General features: G+C 40.2%; 1 long non-coding RNA gene across 1 annotated transcript in view; it reads right to left on the reverse strand.

Moving 5' to 3' along the window:
• Positions 1-19094, reverse strand: part of LOC309865718 — a 120687-nt gene that overhangs the window by 22065 nt on the left and 79528 nt on the right. Inside the window, exon 2 of the long non-coding RNA XR_014312242.1 lies at positions 11302-11448. This is a non-coding gene — a long non-coding RNA (uncharacterized lncRNA). The remainder of the gene's footprint in view (positions 1-11301; positions 11449-19094) is intronic.

Raw genomic sequence — 19094 nt, forward strand, 5'->3', positions numbered from 1 at the left:
GTAAATAAAAATGGAAATATCAATAAAGAGGAAACAAAAAAATTTTTTGAGCAAAGCACAATAATAGACATGAAAAACTCACTAGATAGATTCAAAGGCAGAGCTGAGCCAGCAGAAGAGAATTCGCAAACTTTAAAGACAGGACTGTGGAAATGGTCCAGACTGAGGGGCAGAAAGAAAAAGAATTGAAAAAAGCAGATGGAGTATAATCGACCTGTGGGAGACCATCAGGCTGACCAACATTCATACCATGGGAGTCCTAGAAGGAAAGAGAGAGAAAGGGGGGCGAAGAGAACTGTAAAAGAAATCCTGACTTCCTAAACTTAGAGGAAAACTTCCTAAATCTAGTGCAACACATGAACATAAAAATCCATAAAGTTCAACAACTTCCAAATTAGATGAACTCAAAAGGACCCACCACTAGACACATTATAATCATACTTCCAAAAGCAAAAAACAAAGAACAAATCTTGAAAACAGCAAGAGAAGCAAATTATCACATAGAAGGGAGACTCAAAAGATTATCTGCAGATTTCTCGTCAGAAAATTTGGAGGCTAGGAGATAGTTGGCCAATATATTCCAGTGGGCAAAGAAGAAAAAAGTCAATGAAGGGTCCTGTCTGGCAAAACTGTCTTTCAAAAACAGAGAGGTTGAGATATTCACAGATAAAAGCTAGGGGAGCTGGTGATCACTGAGACCAGTCCCAAAAGAGATGCTCAGAATACCAGCAAGGAGAAATGAAAGGACACTAGATAATATCCTGAAGCCATGAGAAATATAGGTCTCATTAAAGGTAAATATACTGGGTGCCTGGGTGGCTCTGTGGGTTAAGCCACTGCCTTCAGCTCAGGTCATGATCCCAGGGTCTCGAAATCAAGCCCCGCATCAGGCGCTCTGCTTAGTGGGAAGCCTGCTTCTCTTCCTCTCTCTCTCTCTCTGCTTACTTGTGATCTCTCTTTGTCAAATAAATAAATAAAATCTTTTAAAAAAATAAACAAAGGTAAATATACTTAAAAGCTATTATTATTTTAACAAGGGTTAGTGACAGCACTTTTTGTTTTCTACATGATTTAAGAGAATAATACGTTTAAAGAAGGAAAACAATTAGTAATGTAAAAGGTTGTATTACTGTAACTTTGGTATGTAACTCCAAATCTTGTTTTCCACATAATTTAGGAGATTAATACACTTAAATGAGTATTTTATGTATTTGGGCACACAATGTATAAAACTGTAATTTTAATTTAATTAATGTTGGGGACAGAGCTCTAATGGAGTAATTTTTATATGTTACTGAAGTTAAGCTGCTATACATTCAAGTTAGAATATAATAACTTTGTTAATATAATCACCACAGTAACCAAAAGGAAGATAGCTATAGAATATACAAAAGAGGAAGTCAGAAATTCAAACAATTCACCATAAAAAGAAAAAAAATGGAGGTGTCAGGGCAGCTTAGTTGGTTGGGTGTCTGACTCGTTGCAGCTCAGGTTATGAACTCAGGATCCCAGATCAAGCCCCCCATGGGGCTCCATGCTCAGCACAGGGTCTGCTTGAGATTCTTTCCTCCTCCCCCTTACTCATCCTCTGTTCTTTCTCTCTTTCTCTCTCTAAATAAATCTCTTCAATAAGAAAAAAGCATAAAAGAAAACAGGGATGCAAGAAATAAAAGGAAAGCTATAAGGCATATAGAAAACAAATAGCACAATGATGAGTAAGTCCATCCTTATTAGGAATCACTTTAAATGGAAATGAATTAAATTCCATCAAAAGATAGGGACTGGCAGAATGGATGAAAACACATGATGCAACTATATGCTGCCAACAAGGAACTCACTTGAAATTCAAAAACAAAAATAGGTTGAAAATGAAAGGATGGAAAACTATATTCCATGCAAATAAAAACCAAAAGACAACAAAAGGATTATACTAACACTAGACAAAAGGACTTCAAAAAGATTTTAAGAGACAGAAGGACATTATATAAAAGTTTCAATGCATTAAGATATAACAACTAAGGACACCTAAACAACTCAGTGGCTTAAGCATCCGACTCTTGATTTCGGCTCAGGTCATGATTTCAGGGTTGTGAGATCTAGCCCCACATCGGCTTCCATGCTCAACAGGGATCCTGCTTGAGGATTATCCCTCTCCTTTTGCCCCTCCCCCCACTCTCACTCTCTCTAAAATAAATAATTAAATCTTTTTTTTTAAAGGTATAACAACTATAGAAGTTTTGTGCCTAATGAGAGACCATCAAAATATGTGAAGTAAAAACAATTGGAGAGAAATACTCTTCTATAATAACAGTTAAAGAGTTCAATACCCCACTCACGGGTGCCTGGGTGGCTCAGTGGGTTAAGCCACTGCCTTCGGCTCAGGTCATGATCTCAGGGTCCTGGGATGGAGCCCCGCATCGGGCTCTCTGCTCAGCAGGGAGTCTGCTTCCTCCTCTCTCTCTCTGCCTGCCTCTCTGCCTACTTGTGATTTCTCTCTGTCAAGTAAATAAATAAAATCTTTAAAAAAAAAATACCCCACTCACAAGAATGGATAGAACAACCAGACAAAAAATAAGGAAATAAAGGACTTAACACAATAAACCATCTAGAGCTAACACATACAGACAGAATCCACTGAACAAAAGGATATGAATTCCTCTCAAGTGTACATGGAACATTCTCCAGGATAGACTACATGTTTGGCCACAAATTAAGTCTCAATAGATTTTAAAAGATAAATGTCATAAAAAATACCTTTTCTGATCAAAATGGGGTAAATTTAGAAATCAATAACAAGGGGCCCCTGGGTAGCTCAGTCAGTTACATGTCTCCCTTCGGCTCAGGTCATGGTATTGGGGTCCTGGGATCAGGCCCCACATTGGTCTCCCTGTTTGCCGGGGAGCCTGCTTCTCCCTCTCCCTCTCCCCTTCCCACCTCCCCACCTGCCACTCATGCATCTACTCGCAAGTCCCCTTTCAAATAAATAAAAAATCTTTTTAAAAAGTCAATAAAAAGGAAAACTGGGGAATTCACAAAAATGGGGGGGGGAAAACACACTTTTACAACAAATGTGGTACTCAAAAAACAAAGATCCTGAATCCAAAACCCAACTTTAAGGAGCAAGAGCAAAGGAACAAACTAAAGCCAAAGCTAGCAGAGGAGGAAAATAAAGATGATAGCAGGGTTAAATGAAATAGACAATAGAAAAAATACAAATCAATGAAACCAAAACTTATTTTTTTTTATAAATGGGGTTGAGAGATTTTTTTTAAGGTTTTATTTATTTATTTGACAGACAGAGATCACAAGTAGGCAGAGACACAGGCAGAGAGGAGGAAGCAGGCCCCCCGCTGAGCAGAGAGCCCGATGTGGGGCTTGATCCCAGGACCCTGAGATCAGGACCCGAGCCGAAGGCAGAGGATTAACCCACTGAGCCACCCAGGCGCCCCAAAACTTAACTTATTTTTAAATATAATAGAGTTGACAAACATTCAGGTAGCTAAGTCTTTAAAAAGGAGAGAAGATTCAAACTACAAATATTAGAAGGAAACATGAGGACATTACTACCAATTCTACAGAAATACAAGGGATCATAGTAAATTATTATGACAAATTTTAGGCCAACAAATTGGACAACCTAGAAGAAATGAGTATTTCTTAGAAGTATACAATCTGCTAAAACTGAATTAAGAAGAAATAGAAAACCTGAACCAATCAATTACTAGTAAGGAAATTGCTCAGTAAATCAAAAATTTCCCAATTAAAGAAAAGACCAGGGCCACATGACTTCACTGATGAATTCTACCAAAAATTTAAGAAAAATTATCACCAATCCTTCAAAGTCTTAAAAAAAAAAAAAGAGGAAAGAACAGTCCCAAATTAATTTTACAAAGCCAGCATTATTGTCTACTACAAGAAAAGAAAACTATAGGCAATATCCTGATGAATGAACATAGACCTAAAAATATTCAAAACAATATTAGCAAATTAAATTAAGCAGCACATTAAAAGATTATTCACTATAATCAAGTGGAATTTATTCTGGGAATTCAAGAGTGGTTCAACATACACAAATCAATATGATATACCACATTAATAAAATGATAAACAGAAAAAGCATTTGACAAAATTCAGCATCCATTCATGATAAACTCTATAACTTAGGTATAGGAGTAAAGTACTTCAACATAATAAAAAGCCATATATGACAAACCCATAGCTAATATCATACTCAATAGTGAAACATTGATTGCTTTTTCTTTACGATCAAGTACAAGACAGAATTCCCACTCTCACCACTCTTATCCAACACAGTATTGGAAGTTCTGGCTAAGGCAATCACTCAAGAAAAAGAAAAAAAGGGAGCGCCTGAGCAGCTCAGTCCATTAAGCATCTGCCTTCAGCTCAGGTCGAGATCCTGGGGTCTTGGGGTCTAGCCCCATGACAGGCTCCTTGTGCAGCATGGAGTTTGCTTGTCCTTCTCCCCTACCCCTTCCTCAGGCTCATATGCTCTCTCTCAAATAAATAAATTTTTTTTTAAAAAAAGGAAAATTGCCTCTGTTTGCAGATGGCATGATTTTATGTGTAAAAAACCATTGAGACTCTACCAAAAACTGTTAGATCTAATGAACGAATTCCGTAAAGTTGCAGGACACAAGATTAACATAAAAAAATCAATAGTTTTATACACTAACAACAAATTATCTTAATAAGAAAGGAATCCAGGTATCCACTGAAAGATTAATGGATAAAGAAGAGATATATATATATGTTTATATTTATATTTATATATATAATTATATTAATGTATAATACACATTATATATAATTATATATACTGGTATATTACTCAGCCAATGAAAAGAATAAGAATCTTGCCATTTGCAACATGGATGGAACTAGAGGTATTATGCTAACTGAAATAAGTCAGTCTGAGAAAGACAAATCCTATATGATTTCACTCATATGTGGGATTTAAGAAACAAAACAGATGAACATAGGGGAAGGGAAGGAAAAATAAAATAAGATGAAAACAGAGAAACAAACCATAAGAGACTCAACTACAGGGAACAAACAGGGTTGCTGGAGGGGAAGTTGGTGGGGGATGGGGTAATTGGGTGACAGGTATTAAGGAGGATACTTGATGGAATGAGCACTGGGTATTATTACATGCAACCGATGAATCACTAAATTCTACCTCTGAAACTAATAATACACTATATGTTAATTGAATTTAATTTAAAAATGAAGAAAAATGAAAGCAATCTCCTTTACAATAGCATCAAAACCACTAAATACTTAGGAATAAATTTAATCAAGGAGATAGAAGATCTCTACACTGAAAACTGTAAGATGTTAAGAAAAGAAATTGAAGAAGATACAAATAAATGGAAAGGTATCCTGGGTTCATAGATTGGAAGGATTAGCATCATTAAAATGTCCACACTACCTAAGCCATCTAGAGTCAATGCAATCCATCAAGATTCCACAGGCATTTATTTACAGAAGTAAAAATAACAATCCTAAAATTTGTATGGAACCAAAAGAGACCCCAAATAGTCAAAGCAATCTTGAGAAAAAATAAGGCTACATGTATCACATCCCAGATTTCAAACTATACTACAATGTAGTTATAGTCATCCAAACCGTATGGTAATGACATAAAAACAAGACACATATATCAATGGAACAGAAGAGAGAAACCCACGTTTCTATGGATAATTAATCTATGACAAAGGAGGCATGCATATACAATGGGGAAAAGAGTTTTTCAGTAAATGGTGACAGGAAAACCAGATAGCTACATGCAAAAGAATGAAATTATACCACTTTCTTACATTATATACAAAAATAAGCTCGAAATGGATTAATATAAAACCTGAAACCATAAAACTAAAAAAAAAACAGAAAACATAGGCAGTAAACTTTTTTTTTTTTAAGATTTTATTTATTTACTTGAGAGAGAGATAGTGAGAGACAGCATGAACGAGGAGAAGATCAGAGAGAGAAGCAGACTCCCCATGGAGCTGGGAGTCCGATGCGGGACTCGATCCCGGGACTCCAGGATCATGACCTGAGCCGAGGGCAGTCGTCCAACCAACTGAGCCACCCAGGCGTCCCCAGTAAACTTTTTTTAGATTAATTTATTTGAGAGAGAACAAGCAATGGAGGGGACAGAAGGAGAGGGAAAGAAGCAGACCCCACTGAGCAGGGCCCCAGAACGGGGGCTTGATCTCAAGTCACTCAGATCAATTGTGATTTGAGCTGAAACCAAGAGTTGGAGCTTTAACCAACAGAGCTACCCACGTGCCCCAGCAGTAAACTCTTTGACATCAGTCTTAGCAATATTCTTTTGGATCTGTCTTCTCCAGCAAAGACAACAAAAGCAAAAATAAATAATTGGGCTTACATCAAACTAAAAAGCTTTTGCACAAAAGCAACAAACAAAAGCAACAAAACAAAACAAAAGCAACCTACTGAATAGGAAGAGAATTTGCAAATGTCATATCTGATAAGGTGTTAATATCCAAAATATGTAAAGAACTCATACAACTCAAAAAAAAAATCAATTCAATATAAAAATGGGGGCACCTGAGTGGCTCAGTTGGTTAAGCTCTGCCTTTGGCTCAAGTTATGATCCCAGAGTCCTGGGATTGAGTACTGGGTCAGGCTCCCTGCTGTTGTTCGTTCTCTCTCTATCACTCTCTCTCAAATAAATAAAATATTTTTTAAAATTAAAAATGGACTAAGGGCCCGAATAGCCATATTCCCAAAATGGCATACAAATTACCAAGAAGATATACACATGAAAAGATACTCAACATCACTGACCGTCCAGGGAAATGCAAATTAAAATCACAATGAGCTCTCAGCTCACACCTGTCAGAATGGCTAGTATCAAAACAATAAAAAATAACAGGTGCTGGCAAAAATGTGGAGAAAAGGGAATCTTCTTTCACTGTTGGTGGGTATATAAATTGGTGCAGCCACTAAAAAAACAGTATGGTGGGGGCACCTGGGTGGCTCAGTGGGTTAAAGCCTCTGCCTTCGGCTTAGATCATGATCCCAGGGTCCTGGGATCAAGCCCCCCATCAGGCTCTCTGCGCAGCCCCCTGCCCCTACCTACCTCTCTGCCTACTTGTGATCTCTGTCTGTCAAATAAAATATTTTAAAAAGCAATTTAAAAATTAAAAAAAAAATTTTTTTTTTCATTTTAACTTTTTATTTTTTATAAACATATATTTTTATCCCCAGGGGTACAGGTCTGTGAATCACCAGTAAAAAATTTTTAAAAAGGAAAACAGTATGGTGTTTCCCCAAAAAATTAAAAACAAAATTATCATATAATTCAGTATTTCTGCTTCTGGGTATTTACTCAAACAAAAACACCAATCCAAAGAGACATATGCACCCCTATGTGTACTGCAGGATTATCTACAATACCCAAGATATGGAAGCAGCCTAAGTGTCCACTGAGAGATGAATGAATAAAGAAGTGTGTGTGTATATATATCTCTATAGACACACACACAATGTATATATGTATAAAAACACACATGTGTGTATATGTATGTATATATATGCCATGTATATATGTGTATATGTGTATACACAATGTATATATATACACTATGTGTGTGTGTGTGTGTGTATACAATGGAATCTTACTCAACTATAAAAAATGAAATTTGCCATTTGTGACAACCTGGATGGACCCAAAAAGTATAATTCTAAATGAAATAAGTCAGACAAAGAAAGGCAAATACCATATGATTTCACTTATATGTAGAATTAAAAAAACCCAAAACTAACAAAAAAAAACCAGAAACAGACTCAAATTCAGAGAGCTGATGGTTGCTGGAGGGGTAGGGTGTGGGACGGATGGGCAAAATAGATAAAGAAATTAATTATGAAATAGTTATGATAAATTAATTATGAAATTAGTTATGAAATAAGTAAGTCCCAGGAATTAAAAGCATAGCGAATACAGTCAGTGATACTGTAATAACTTTGCATGGTGACAGATGGTATCCATACTTATTGCGCTGAGCATTTCATAATGTATATAAATGTCAAATAATTATGTTGTACACCTGAAACCAATATATTGTATGTCAACTACATTTCAATTAAAAAATAAAAGTAACTATAATTATTAAGGAACTAGAATGAAAATATTATGGTTTCTCAAGAAAACTAATATTATTAAAATGTCCATACTAAGTTATTTATAGATTCAATGCAATCTCTATCAAGATTCCAATAGCACTTTTTTAATAAATGTATAAATAACAATCCTAAAATGTATATGGAACCACAAAAGACCTTCAGTAGCCAAAAAATCCTCATGAAGAACAAAGCTGGAACATCACACTTCTGGATTTTGAATTATATTATAAAGTTATAGTAATCAAAACAGCGTGGTACTGGCATGAAATACACACATATGCCAATGGGACAGAATCGAGAGTCCAGAAATAAATCCATGCATTATATAGTCAACTAATATTTGGCAAGGGAGCCAAGACCACTCAATGGAGAAAACACTGTCTCTTCAATAAAATTACATATTCCCAGGGAAAAGAGTGAACCTAGACCCCTATCTCACAGCACTCACAAAAATTAACTTGACAAGAATTAAAGACTTTAATGTAAGATCAGAAACCATAAATCTCTTGTAAGAAAACATAAGAAAGAAGGTCCGGGCCACCTGGGTGGCTCAGTGGGTTAAGCCTCTGCCTTCGGCTCAGGTCATGATCAAAGGGTCCTGGGATGGAGCCCTGCATTGGGCTCTTTGCTCAGCAGGAAGCCTGCCTCCCCACCTCTCTCTGCCTGCTGCTCTGCCTACTTGTGATATCTCTGTCAAATAAATAAATAAACTCTTAAAAAAGTATATGTATAAGAAAAAGAAGGCCCTTGACATGGATGTTGGCAATGACTTTTTGGATAGGACACCTAAAGCACAAGCAACAAATGAAAAATTAACAAGTGGGACTACATCAAACTAAAAAGCTTCTGCACAGCAGAAGAAATTATCAACAAAATGAAACTGTAACCTGTGGAATGATACAAAATACTTGCAAATTATTTATCTAATAAAAGGTTAATATCCAAAACATTAAAAGAACTCACACAAGTCAATAGGAAAGCAACAAAAACCCACACACAAAAAAACACCAAAAACCCTCAAACAAAAAATAATCCAATTAAAAATGAACAAAGGACCTGAATAGGCAGTTTTTCAAGGAAGATATACAAATAGCTAACAAGTACCAAGAAAATGTACTCAATATTCCTAACTATCAAGGAAATCTAAGTCAAAAACATAATGAGGTATCACCTCCCTCCTGTTAGAATGGCTGTCATTAAAAAGATAAGAGATAACAAATACTGGCAAAGATTTGGAGAAGTGAGAACTCTCTTATAGTTTTGGTAGAATTGTAAATTGGTGCAACCAGTATGGAAAAAAATACAGGAGGTTGCCCAAAAACATTTAAAATACAACTAGTATATGATCCAGCACTATCACCTCTAGAAATAGAAATAATAACACTATCAAAGAGACATGTGTACGCCCATGTTCGTTGCAGCATTATTTACATTAGCCAAGACAAGGAAACAACTTAAGTATCCATCAAAAAAAATCATGGTATATATATATATACACAGTGGAATATTATTCAGACATTAGAAAAAGGAAATCCTGCCATTCTGACAACGTGGATGAACCTTGAGAGGATAATGCAAAGTGAAATAAGTCAGAGAAAGACAAACACTGTCTAATCTCTCTTAATGTGGAATCTTAAAAACAAACCAAAAAACCAAATACTAGAAAAAGAGATCAGATTCGTTGTTAGCAGAAGCTGAGAGGGGGGAACTGGATGAAAGTGGTCACAAGGTATGAATTTCCAATTGAAAGATCAATCAAGGGGCACCTGTGTGGCTCAGTGGGTTGAGACCTCTGCCTTCAGCTGAGGTCATGATCCCAGGGTCCTGGGATGGAGCGCCACATCAGGTTCCCTGCTCTGCAGAGAGCCTGCTTCCTCCTCTCTCTCCCTGCCTGCCTCTCTGACTACTTGTGATCACTGTCTGTCAAATAAATAAATAAATAAATAAATAAACAAATTTTTTTAAAAAGAACTATCAATCAGTCCTCGGGACGGAATGTGCCACGCGATGACTGCAGGTACCACGGCTGTACGGTCTATTCAGAAGTTGTTAAAAGAGTATTTCCTCACAGTTCTCATCAAAAGGAAGAGAATTTTTTTTTTCTGTATGAGATAATGGGTGTTAGCTAAACTTACTGTGGCAATCACTTCACAATGTGGGAAAGTCATTAGCTGTACATGGTGCTGTGTGTTAATTAGATCTCAATGCAGGGGGTGGGGGAGCAGAAAAATCAAGGAAAAAACCACACTATTCATAGAGTGGAAAGGCTCACAGAACAGGAGAACATATTTGCAAATCCTAACTCCGTAAGGGATTAATACCCAGACTATGTAGAGAATTCCCAAAACACGACAACAACGACAACAAAAAAACAAACAACTGACTCAAACCGGCAAAGGATCTGAACAGACCTGTCCTCAGAGATAACACACAGATGGCCATGAGATGCACGAAAAGACGCTCACCGTCACTGATCACCAGGGAAACAGGAATCACAACAACCAGATACCACCTCACACCCATTAGGATGGCCGCAATTTAAGAAAACAACAAGGGAACACAAGGGTTGGCGGGGATGTTCCCACTGTTGGTGGGAATAGAAAACATCGTTGGTGGGAATGTAAAACAGGGTGGCCACTGTGGAAAACAGAATGATTGTTCCTCAAAACAGCAAAACTGGAGCTACCCTATGATCTGGCGAACCCACTTCTGGATATATCCTCAAAAGAACTGAGAGCAGAATCTTGAAGAGATGTTCATACACCCATGTTCAGAGCAGCATTATTCAAAAGAGCAAACACATGGAAGCAACCCAAGCACCCACTGGTAAATGGATGGAAAAGCAAAATGTGGTCTATACTTACAATGGGATATGATTCAACTTGAACAAAGGAAGGAAATCCTGACTTATGCTACTGCGCGGATAAAACTTGAGGACATTATGTGAAGGGAAATAAGTCAGTCACAGAAAGACAAACACTGTATGACTCTACTTACAGCAGACATCTAGAGTCATCAAAATCATAAAGACAAATTGTTAACGGTAGTTACCAAGGGCTGGGACGAGGGGAGATGGGGAGTTGTTGGTTAATGGGTGTTAGAGTTTCCAATTTACAAGATAAAATGACTTACGGGGAGCTCCTGGGTGGCTCAGTGGGTGAAGCATCTGCCTTTGGCTCACATCCCAATCCTGGTCCTGGGATTGAGCCCGGTGTCATCAGGTTCCCTGCTCCACAGGGAGTCTGCTTTTCCCTCTGCTTGATGCTCCCCCTGCCTGTGCTGTCAAATAAATAAAAAATTTTTAAGATCTAAAAAAAAAAAAAAAAAAAAGGCACAAGATAGATGGTGATGCTGTACAACAACATGGATGTATTTAGTATATGTGCTGCCGAAGCAAGCACAACATGGATGTATTTAAAAGAAAGAAAAAAAACAGCGTTTTCCTTAGAAATAGTTCTAGGACCACCCCCCTCGCGCTGACAGCCAGACCCACTAAAGGCATGTGCCCTTCTGCTGTGCTCCCCTAAGCTGACCACCATTCCCTGTCCAAGCTCCTCTCCTGGCCTCGGGGCTGCAAACTGTGCCCTCACTGATGAGGAATACTCCCAGTGCCCCCCTGAGCCACACCAGCCCTCTTGCCCTAGGCCCTGTCTTGTTGGCAGAATCTTAATCTTGACATAGGGCTTTCTCTTAAAAGGTGCTCCAAGCAGAAGTCTGAGGAGCAAGGAATAGCTATGCCCTTGGGTCTATTTTCCTTCTTCTTTTTTTTTTTTTGAGAGAGAGATTGAGAGCACGTGCGCAGGTATGCATGCGAACTGCAGGGAGGGAGAGAGGGAGAGAGGTGGGTGGGAATCAGGCTCCACACCCAATGCAGAGCCCCACACAGGGTTCGATCTCACGACCCGGAGTTCACAACTTGAGCCAAAATCAAGAGCCAGGCACTTAACCAACTGAGCCATCCAGGTGCCCCAAGAACTTTTTCACATCACACGCAAACTCTATACCCATCAGCCAACAGCTCTCCGTTCCTCTCCCCCACGCCCTGGCAACCTCCCATCCACTTTCTGCTTCTACAAATCTGACTACTCTACATAGCCCATACATGCAGAATCACGCAGCATTTATCTCTTCATGTCTAGCTTATTTCACTTAGCCCAATGTTCTCCAGCTTCTTCCATGTTGCAGCAAGTGTCAGAATTTCCTTCCTTTTGAAGGCTGAATGATACTCCATTGTGTGTCTTGATCACGTTTTGTCTGTTCATCCACCAATGGATGCTTTTGTTGTTTCCACCTCTTGGCGATTGTGCATGATGCCGCTAGGGACAGGGGTGTGCAACTCTCTCTTTGCGATGCTCTTTCAGTTCTTTTGAATAGAGACCCAGCAGCTGGATCATATGGTAATTCTACTTTTAATGTTTTGAGGCATCATCATCCTGTTTTCCATCAAGGCTGCACCAGTCCGCGATCTCACCAACAGAAAGGGTTCCAACTTCTCCACCTCCTCGCCAAGATTTGCTCTTTTCTGTGGTTTTGATTAGGAGCCACCCTAATGTGTGTGAGGTGATGTCTCATTGTGGTTTTGAGATGGCATTTCCCAGATGAGGAGGGATGCTGAGCATTTTTCCATGTGCTTGCTGGCCTTGTGTGTATCATCTCTGCAGAAATATCTATCCAAGTCCTTTGTCCCTTTTTTATTGAGGTTATTTGCTTTTTTGCTGTTGAGTAATAATACCTCACATTTCTTAAGCTCACATTATAGTCTAGAAACTATGCGAAAGACCAAACTAGGACAGGTGAGAACGCTGACAGGCTAACAATTTGGTATCTTTTCAAACCCATAGTCTTTACATGTTTGCTAACCATTTACTTGGGTGGGGTGGGACAGGGAGAAATTGATGTCCTGTTATTAAAACTTATTTTGGATGCACCATTATTCACAATAGCCAAGACATGGAAACAACCTAAGGGTCTATCAGTGGATAAACGGATAAGGAGATGGGGTAGAGGATATTATTCAGCTATGACAAAGAAGACCCTGTCGTTTGCAACAACGTGGATGGAACTTGAGGGCTTTAAGCTAAGTGAGCTAAGTCAGACAGAGAAAGACAAATATTGTGTGCTCTCAAGCACGCGGAATTTTAAGAAGTCAAATTAATAGAAACAGAGAGTAGAATGGTGGTTACCAGGGGCTGGGGGCGTGGGTAGAGTCGGAGGGATGTTGTTAAAAAGTACACATTTGCAACGAGAAGATGAATCAGTTCTGGAGATTGAATGCACGGCTTACTGATTATATATGATATGCTTCAAAGATGTTAAGAGACTAGATCATAAATATCCTCACCACACACACACACACACACACGCACGCACATACAGGATAATTATGTGATGTGATAGAGGTGTTAGCTAGTACTGTGGTTGTAATCATATTGCCATATATCAATGTATTGAATCCACCCAAAGGGACAGGACACCTGAAACTTGTATGATGTTATATATCCATTATGTCTCAATTATGAAAACTACATATAGAAAAATGATAGAAAAAATATAGAAAATTATATTTAGGGGTGCCTATGTGGCTCTAGTGGGTTAAAGCCTCTGCCTTCGGCTCAGGTCATGATCTCAGGGTCCTGGGATCGAGCCCCACATCAGGCTCTCTGCTCAGCAGGGAGCCTGCTTCCTCCTCTCTCTCTCTGCCTGCCTCTCTGCCTACTTGTGATCTCTGTCTGTCAAATAAATAAATAAAATCTAAAAAAAAAATCAGCTTTAAAAAAAAAAGAAAGAAAATTATATTTAGAAAATTATCTATACAGAAAAAATACACAGAAAAAGACACATTAACTCACTTCCACTGGCCAGAGTAGAATCAATGAATCAGTGTCTGAACTTTTTTTTTTTTTTTTTTTTTTAAGGAAAACCTTTCCAACTTTTCTAAGAGTTTTGCTCTCCCTTCAAGTTTTTGTCTCCGATCTCCCAAACCAGATAACTCCTTGGGATGCAGCTTCCAGGGCTGAGGATTTCCATCATGACATGAATCACTCCTTCCCTGTGAAGAACACCAGGCCAAGCCTTACTAACACAATTTCCACCAAGCAGCCCTGCCAGCTCTCAGTTGATGGAGGGGGTAGTGGGGGGATGGGGAGGCTGCACCCTAGCAAGGGAAACATGGAAGGTAGGTGGGTGCTAATGAGCAAAACTGTCCTCTCCTGCTGTGGGTCAGAGTGGCTGACCCATACTTTAGATTTATTGCAGTCACTTTATTTCTTTAAGATTTTATTTATTTGACACACAGAAAGAGACACCTAGAGAGGGAACACAAGCAGGGGGAGTGGGAGACGGAGAAGCAGGCTTCCCACCAAGCAGGGAGACTGATGTGGGGCTTGATCCCAGGACCCTGAGATCATGACCTGAGCAGAAGGCAGAGGCTTAAAGACTGAGCCACCCAGGCACCCCTATTGCAGTCACTTTAATCAGGAAATATTTGTAAAGTACAGATAAATGAGGAAAATAACAACGCCCCTGTAACCCACCACCAAGCATAAATAGATTTTAACATCTTTTGCTTCAGAGATTTTATTTTTTTTTTTAAGATTTTATTTATTTATTTGACAGAGAGAGATCACAAGTAGGCAGAGAGGCAGGCAGAGAGAGAGGAGGAAGCGGGCTCCCCGCCGAGCAGAGAGCTGGATGTGGGACTCGATCCCAGGACCCTGAGATCATGACCTGAGCCGAAGGCAGAGGCTTAACCCACTGAGCCACCCAGGCGCCCCCAGAGATTTTATTTTTAAGAAATAAAATGTTCTGGGACACCTGGGTGGCTCAATTGGTTAAGTGTCTGCCTTGGGCTCAGGTCGTGATCTTGGGGTCCTAGGAGCAAGCCCCACATCAGGCTCCCTCTTCTGTTTCTTCCTTTGCCCCTACCCCTGCTTGAGCTCAGGCCCTCTCTCTCTCAAATAAATAAATAAAATCTTAGGGCGCCTGGGTGGCTCAGTGGGTTAGGCCGCTGCCTTCGGCTCGGGTCATGATCTCAGGGTCCTGGGATCGAGTCCCGCATCGGGCTCTCTGCTCAGCAGGGAGCCTGCTTCCTCCTCTCTCTCTCTGCCTGCCTCTCTGCCTACTTGTGACCTCTCTCTGTCAAATAAATAAATAAAAATCTTTTAAAAAAATAAATAAATAAATAAATAAAATCTTAGAAAAAAAAAAAAAAAGAAACTGTTTTAGATCCAATTGAAGGACCCCATCTTCTCCCCTACCTTCCTCCTCAGAGGCCTCTATTACCCCAAAGCTAGTGCACACCAACCTCACCGAAGATTTCCTCCTTTCACTGAGTCTTTATCTCCAAGCAGCCTGGGCTACGGCTGTGGGTGTTTGTAAGTTGTATGTGAAAGACAGCAATGTGGCCATTCGTCATTCCTTTGGCTTCTCAGGGTTGGAAATTCCTTCCAAGGAGGAGGAAGAGTCCCCTCCACCATAAAAGCTAAAAAGAACAGCTTTCCACCCTCCCAGCTGGCCTTCAGGCTTGCAGCTCAGGGCAAGCACCGGACCACGGGAGCTGCGAGCCACCCCTGGCCCTGACAGTGGGGGCATTGCCCACAAGGGAGCCCAAGGATCAGCTGCCACCAGGGGCTTCAGTTCTGGACCCTGCTTCTCCAGCTTTCCTGGAGACTCTGTCAGCTCCTCAACAAAACCCTTTCCTGCTTAAGTCAGAAGCACTCTCTGTTGCTTCCAGTGAAGAACCTGGTTGAAAATTATACTTTGGTCATTCATTTTTTTCATTCAACATTTTTTTTTAAAGTTTCAAAGGGATATATAGAATGGAAGGGGAGCAGAATATGCCACTCCAAAATATGCCACTTTGGCATATTGATTATTTGGAACTAAAGGTACTCGAGAAACAACCAGAGCAAGGAGGACACTCTGACCCTCCTTGTCTCCCTGAAAATAGGAGATAAATATCCCACGTGAAAGATCCCCTTCCGTGATGCGTGGGTGGCTCAGTGGGTTAAAGCCTCTGCCTTCGGCTCAGGTCATGATCCCAGGGTCTTGGGATTGAGCCCCACATCAGGCTCCCTGCTCAGAGGGGAGTCTGCTTCTCCCCCTCCCTCTCCCTGAGTCTCCCCCGACTTGTGCATATGTGCTCTCTCTTTGATAAATAAATGTTTAAAATCTGAAAGAAAGAGAGAGAGAGAGAGAAAGCAGAGGGGAGGGGAATGGAGAGGTAGGGAGGAGAGGAGGAAGGAAGGCACCCTTCCTGCACCAGGAAAGTAGAAGGCACTCATTACCAGATACTAAAAAACAAGGGCTGAGAATGGCTATACAAACATTCTTAGTTCACCAACCTACTGCCCCAACACAAACCCATCTGTTCAGTCAATTCTAGATGAACGTATTGTTTCTTTGTCCACAAGGTATAAAAGCTTCCTGCTTTGGTCATATCTTTGACTCATATTTTTATGAAGCTTCCATTCATACAAAATGAAATTGGTTTTTATCCTGTCAACCTGCCTTATATAAAATTAATTATGAGACCAGCCAAAGAACCTAAAAAGAAGAGGGAAAATTTTCCTCCCCTACATGATTCATTCATTTTAACTCTCATGCTATCCCATGGTATAAATTGCACATTTATTTATTCCCATTCCTTGAGTACATGAGGTTGTTTCCGTGGTTTTGCTATTATAAACTGCCACAAGGCATCTCCTTGTATTCTTGCCTTTCTGTATCCACACTGAAAGTTCATGTAGGTTATGGGCTTCTACTATTAACGAACAGTTTTTGAAGTAGTGTGTGTACCAGTTCAGGTTTCCCTAAATATTTCCAACATTTGGTTTTAGCACACCTTAATGTTTTCCCCTCTTATAGGACATTAGATCTCATTTTTTTAAAAAAGATTTTATTTATTTATTTGACAGACAGAGATCACAAGCAGGCCGAGAGGCAGGCAGAGAGAGGGGGAAGCAGGCTCCCCACTGAGCAGAGAGCCCGATGTGGGTCTTGATCCCAGGACCCTGGGATCATGACCTAAGCTGAAGGCAGAGGCTTTAACCCACTGAGCCACCCAGGTGCCCCTAGATCTCATTTTTTAAAAGACTTTATGTATTTGTTTATTTGTTTGTTTGTTGAGCATGAGCGGAGGGAGGGAAGAGGGAGAGAATCCCAAGAAGGATCCAAGAAGAAGAATCCCAAGCAGGCTCCCTGCCCAGTGCAGAGCCCAACAAGGGACTCCATCCCACGACCTTGAGACCATGACCTGAGCCGAAATCAAGAGTTGGACACTCAACCTACTGAACCACCCAGGTGCCCCACATTTTTGTTTTGGTTTTCATTTTTCTGATTACAGGTGAGGCAGAGCATCTTTTCATACAAAAGATGGTTGGGATCCCCTACAAGGAAGTCTCTATAGCTCCTTCCTCTTGAGCTGGTCCATCTCCCCAGGGAAGGATTTTCCCACTTCCGATTTGGGGTGTGGGAGTCCAGCTGTCCCTGTTCTCAGAGCTAAATGAGGCAAGGGCCCTGATGCCGGTTCTAGCACTCTCCATCTATATTACCAGCACCACTCCCTCCTCTGTGGACTCACCTCACTCAAATGTTCTCCTGTAGACACACCCTACCCATCACTTGCATCCAAGCAGTCACTTCCCTGCAAAGTAGATCATGTCCTGACACACCCAGCAAGTGGCCTCAGTAGTGACCAGAGCCCCACCTCAGCAGCTACTGATCCACTACACCCAGGAAACAGCCACAGCCAGGAACTGTGTTCCACCAAAGCAGCTGTTGCCCTGCCAAACCCATAGTCAGGGCAGGTGCACCACTAAAGTGGCTCCTCAGGGAGGACAAGCACCACCCACCAGTGCAATGGTAAAATCACACGTGGTCCTCAAAGACACCCAGGCTGTGGCAAGCCCCACCAGCATGCTGGCAGCAATCACAGCTCAGCCCTCAAAGGGATACATCTGGAGAGCCTGGTTCTCATAACCAGAGGTACTGCATTCTGAATCCCACAGGATGCCTTCCACATAAGGCCACTCCTTAAAGACCAGTAGAGATATCTGGGTATTTAATACATAGAAACAAACACAGAACACAAGCAAAATGAGGAGGCAGAGAAATATGCTTCAAATGAAAGAACAGACAAAAAAATTTTTTAAAGAATGGTATGAAATGGAGATAAGCAAGGTACCTGATAAAGAGTTCAAAGTAATGGTCAAAAAAATGCTCACCAAACTCAGGAGAATTATGAACAGAGTGAAAACTGTCAAAGAGAGAAAATATAAAGAGGAACCCATCAGCATTAAAGGATACAATAACTGAAATGAAAAATACAGTAGAGGGAATCAAGAGCAGCTTAGATAATGCAGAAGAAGAGATTAGTGATCTAGAACAAAGGGTACTGAAAGATCATTCAAGCAAAATAGCAAAAATAATTTTTTTAGGGGCACCTGGGTGGCTTAGTGGGTTAAAGCCTCTGCCTTTGGCTCAGGTCATGATCTCAGGGTCCTGGGATTGAGCCCCACCATCGGGCTCTCTGCTCGGCAGGGAGCCTGCTTCCCCCTCTTTCTCTGCCTGCCTCTCTGCCTACTAGTGATCTCTGTCAAATAAATGAATACAATCATTTAAAAAAATAATCATTTTTTAAAAATGAGGATGGTAATAAGTGTCCTTTGGGACAACATAATTTATGCTAACATTCATATCTCAGGGGTCCCGAAAGAAGAGAGAGGAAGGAAGACAATGTGTTTGAAGACATAATAGCTGAAAAATTCCCTAACCTGCAAAGGGAAATAGTTAAGTTCATGAATCACAGAGAGCCCCCAAAAGGATGTCCACACCAAGACACAGTAATTTAAATGTCAAGAATTAGTCGACCACAGAGTTGAGCACTGAGTGTTATAGTAACTGATGAATTATTGAACATCACATCT

This window comes from Mustela nivalis (genome assembly GCF_964662115.1).
Source record: "Mustela nivalis genome assembly, chromosome: 5".
NCBI classification, from domain to species: Eukaryota; Metazoa; Chordata; class Mammalia; order Carnivora; family Mustelidae; genus Mustela; species Mustela nivalis.